This window comes from Pyrus communis, chromosome 13 (genome assembly GCF_963583255.1).
Source record: "Pyrus communis chromosome 13, drPyrComm1.1, whole genome shotgun sequence".
Classification (NCBI taxonomy): domain Eukaryota; kingdom Viridiplantae; phylum Streptophyta; class Magnoliopsida; order Rosales; family Rosaceae; genus Pyrus; species Pyrus communis.
This window is the reverse complement of record NC_084815.1, coordinates 19,147,918-19,152,748: the sequence shown is the minus strand read 5'-3', so window position 1 is coordinate 19,152,748 and position 4,831 is coordinate 19,147,918. Positions and strand designations below refer to the sequence as shown.

The 4,831-nt window shown below is 37.1% G+C and overlaps 1 long non-coding RNA gene across 1 annotated transcript; it reads left to right on the top strand.

The window, feature by feature from the left end:
• Positions 1-279: 279 nt before the first annotated feature.
• Positions 280-2,307, top strand: LOC137713767 (uncharacterized). Its single transcript, XR_011065333.1, has 6 exons — positions 280-421; positions 633-661; positions 782-856; positions 1,378-1,645; positions 1,815-1,908; positions 2,100-2,307. It is a non-coding gene; the product is annotated as an uncharacterized lncRNA (long non-coding RNA).
• The last annotated feature ends 2,524 nt before the right edge of the window (positions 2,308-4,831 follow it).

Sequence of the window (4,831 nt, the reverse complement as noted above, 5' to 3'; positions counted from 1 at the left end):
AGCTTATGTTTCTGAAAGGACCTTGATTTTGTGTTTAATTCGGGTTGTTGCGTCGTGAATTTTGAATTTTATGTTGAATTTGGGTTTTTACATTGTGAATTTTGAATCTTTAGCCTGATTATGCTGTAATTAATTTTAATTTTGTGGGTTTGAGTGAATTCTGCACCTTTTCTTTTCGTTCTTTAATTTTTGAGTTCTATCTGTTAAATATGTGTGATTACTGGGTTTTTCTGATCTGTTAAAGATTGAGACTTTTGTTCTACCAAATTTGAGTTGCAGCAGAAGGAAGCTAGGAGGTGCAGCAACTGGAAGTCAGATTTCACTCCCGCGGCTGCAATTAGATCAAGTTTTGGCTGATTTGATCTGAGCACGCACAGATTGTTTTCGAGGTTTTTGACTCCTACCCTCCCAGAAACTTGAGGTACGAAAATTTCAAATTTTTTGGTGTTTTTTTATTTATTTTCAGTGTTAATTTCTGATTAAATTATTAGTTTTGATAAACCTATTTAGAATCTGATCTGGGTTTTGCCTGGATTCCAGAGTAAAAACCTTGAAACTTGAAGGTATAAAAATTTCAATTTTTATTTATTTTCAGTGTTACTCTCTGATTAATATTATTCTGGGTTTTGCAGAAGTGCTATTCTTGCAGAAGACCTGCCATGTAAGTGATTTAATTTGTGCTTTTCGAATTTCTACTTTTCATGCATAATTATGAATATGTAGATGATTTGTGGGTAATTTTTTTTTTACTTAATCTCCAATTCAAAGTGGGTGATTGCAGATTGATTGATCTGTTTCTTCGTCGTCGATTCAGCTACTCTCCTAGCTTCATTGCAGAATGATGTGTTTGCTGCTGGTATGTTTTGCTATTGTTTCTCGCACTGGTAATTGTGTGTTTTGTGTGTTGATTTGGCATCTCAAGCATATACGGATTTCTATCAGTCTTTGAAGTTTGATTGACCTAAAACTATAATATATGTTTATATATATATATATATATATATATATATATATATATATATATTCTCGAATAGGGATAGGATGTAAAACAGTGAGAGTATGTTTAGGGGTTAAAAAATTTTACTTCTCCCTGCAAGACAAAACATAAATTCCATAGCTGCAACTTCCATTGAAATTGCAATATCTACGATTAGATCATTGCTGTATACAACTCTTAATTAGAAGCAGCAAATACAATTTTCAAACTTTGAGTCATGTTGCCTTTTCAAGCTTTCAATCATGCACTAATGATTCTGGAAAAGCAGTTGTCTCATTGTTTCTTTGAAATATCAGATATTCAATATAACAATGTAAACCTTGCTAATTAATGTTGTTTAAGTACTGATTGTTTCCTCGCTCACCTTGCCATTACCCTAGCGAGCTTCCTCTTGCCGTGTCCACAGCCCACTTCGCCCAGCTCGATTCATCGTCTCAACCACCACCTCAACATCGATCATGTGACCTTCCAGGTTCAATCTCTGTCTTTAGAAATTCAGTTTTTCCTTTCTTTTGATTTATTTTTAAATTTTAAATGTTTTTGTTGATGATTTGGTTTATTGAATTTGACAAAATCAGGTGTTAGATCAAAGTGTACCTTCAACCCTCGAGAAGGTGATCTAGGTGAAGGTTGTAAAAACGAGCATTTGTAAGTCCTATCAATCTTCAATTTTTAGTTTTCTTGCTTTTATTTTAGTTTTTTTATCACTAAGTTTAACTATCAGTGCCCACTACTAATATCTTTGTTTGTTAATTAAAAAATGTGTCCATTCGAATTGCAAAATCTGGAACATTTATTGAAGGAATTCTGATTTCAGCTTTATGGACTTTACAAATCGGAAGCGGAAGAAACAATAAGAAGTTCAAAATGATGCATTTGGCTCCCATTTTTGAGGTTACTACCATGAGCAGGTACAACAGGCAACTGGTCTGCTTAAGAAAAAAGATTTTTTTTTTTCTTAATTTGATAAAAAGTTTGAATTTTAAATTATGGGTTGGATTTAGTTCTTCATTTAATTTGATGGTTTGAATTAAATGGAAGAAGTTTGCTTTCCTTAATGCATAAATTATTGATTGTTTTAGTTAAGATGCTAATTTTGCAGGTATTAACAAACCAGTTCAAGTTGTGCACTGGCTTTAAGCATGGCGGAGGCTGAGAATGTTGATGTGGTTGTGATTGTGGATGCTGACATGATTATCCGCAACCAGATTGTTCCTTAGGAATTTGGTGCTGAGAAAAGCAAGACTCTTGCATCATATTATGGGTATATTACTACTGCGCCTTTTTTCCTTTCATATAAATGATACTAGATATTGTTGGTATTCAAAGGAGTTTGCTAACTCAATACCAAAATATGTGGGTGATAAGTTTACAAACTCTATCACACCTCTCACTTTGCACTCTCAATAAAATTGGACAAGGAAAGAAATAGAGAAAGGAGGGAAGCAACAAGCTTTGGCAAAACACTTGGACTTTGATATATAAAAAAAGGTTTACAAACTGATGGAATAAGAAAGCTTACAAGCTTCTTCACAATTGGAAGTGGGATTCGGATGGGATAATTCTAAAGCCTAGCAAGGAGGCTTATTTATACAAGCAGAAAATGAATAAACAATAAGACAACACATGCAAACAGATCATGTGAACTTTGGACAGCTTGCACACAGCAGCTCACATCTCTGCTGTCTTTCAACACACTTTCAGCTAGCACATGGAGGAAACTTTAGTCTTTGTAGTTGCAGCATGTGTGGATACAACCTGTAAAGAAACTAGCAGCAACCTTTTACAGCCTGTTTTTATTTGAATTTCCAACACGCCCCCTCAAATCAAAACGCCTTCATGCCTAGCATTTCACGTAATAACCAGAATGATTCAACTGGTAGTGGCTTAGTGAAGATGTCAGCCACTTGTTCCTTTGTGTGACAATAGACAAGCTCAATTGTCTTTTGCTTCACATGGTCCCTTAGAAAATGGAACCTGGTATCAATGTGCTTGCTCCTTCCATGTTGAACAGGATTCTTTGCAAGTTTGATTACAAACACGTTATCCACATGAATCACAGTCGATTCCACTTGTGGATGACACACTGACTTCAACAGATTTCTTAACCAAATTGCCTCACACACGGTTGAGGCTACAGCAACGTACTCGGCTTCACACGATGACAAAGCAACAATTGATTGCTTCTTTGAAGTCCATGAGAAAGCTGTTGATCCTAGAAAAAACACATAGCCAGTTATGCTTTTCCTTTCATCTTGGTCACCTCCCCAATCACTATCTGAATAACCAAATAATTTTGCATCTTCACCAAAATTATAAAATAGACCATAGTTTAGAGTACCTCTTATGTACCTCAAAATTCTCTTGGCGGCCAGCCAATGAGACTCCCTTGGTGTTTCCATGTATCGACTCACGAGTCCAACACCATAAACTATATCAGGTCTTGTGATTGTAAGGTACCTTAGGCTTCCAACCAAGCTTTTGTACACAGTTGAGTTTACAAACTCACCTTCTCCTTCCTTAGACAGCTTCAATCCAGTTGCAACTGGAGTGTTGACAATATTGCACTTGTCCATATTGAATTTCTCCAATATATCTCTCATGTACTTTTGTTGAGAAATGTAGATACCATCACTTCCTTGCTTCACTTCAATGCCAAGAAAGTATGACATTAATCCATTGTCAGTCATCTCGAATTCACTGAACATGGATTGCTTGAACTCACAGAACATTGCTTCATTGTTTCCTGTAAACAACAAGTCATCTACATAGAGACAAATAATTAAGAACTCCCCTTTTGCACCATTCTTCATGTAAACTGAATGCTCGTATGGACATTTCTGAAATCCATTTTGGTGAAGGTAGTTGTCAATCCTTGAGTTCCAAGCTCGTGGTGCTTGCTTGAGGCCATACAAAGCCTTCTTCAAACGATACACCTTATCTTCTTTTCCCTGTACTTGGAAGCCTTCTGGTTGTTCCACGTACACTTCTTCCTCAAGAACTCCATTAAGGAAGGCTGACTTGACATCTAGTTGATAAATTTTCCATTTATGATGAGCGGCAAGAGAGATTAGTAATCTTACTGTGTCAAGTCTTGCAAGTGGAGCATAGACTTCATCATAGTCCACTCCATACTTCTGTTTGTAACCCTTTGCTACAAGCCTTGATTTGTATCGATCCACACTCCCATCTGCAGTGCGTTTGATCTTGTAAACCCACTTGACACCAATAGCCTTCTGATTTGGTGGGAGCTTTGTTAACTCCCAAGTGTCATTCTTCTCGATGGCATGGATCTCTTCTTCCATGGCTTTCTTCCAACGATCTTCTTCCACAACTTCATTGAATGAGAGAGGCTCGTGGTCTGCATACAAGCAGAAAAAGTTGGTTTCTTCTTCTTCTTCTTGTCCATATATCTCGGTGAGACTTCTTAGCCTTACTGGAGTTGAGAAGCTGCTTTCTTCACTAGATGTCGGACCACTCCTTGCAGTTCTGTGCAATGGAGTTGTTGTGGTTGTTTGAGCAGGTTGTTGCTCAACAGGTGGTACAACTTCTGGTTCTTCAAAATCAGTGGAAACGATCTTCTCTTTACTGACTTCTTTGTTGTTCCACTTCCATGCCTCTTCTTCACTGAAGATGACATCTCTACTAACCACTAATTTGCCAGTTAGTGGGTTGTAGAGCTTGTATGCCTTGGACTCTTCACTATAGCCCGCAAACACACACTTCTCACCTCTATCATCAAGTTTCCTCCTCTTGGCTTCTGGAACTTGAGCATATGCAACACACCCAAAAATTCTTAGGTGTGTAACATTCGGCTTGTATCCACTCCAAGCC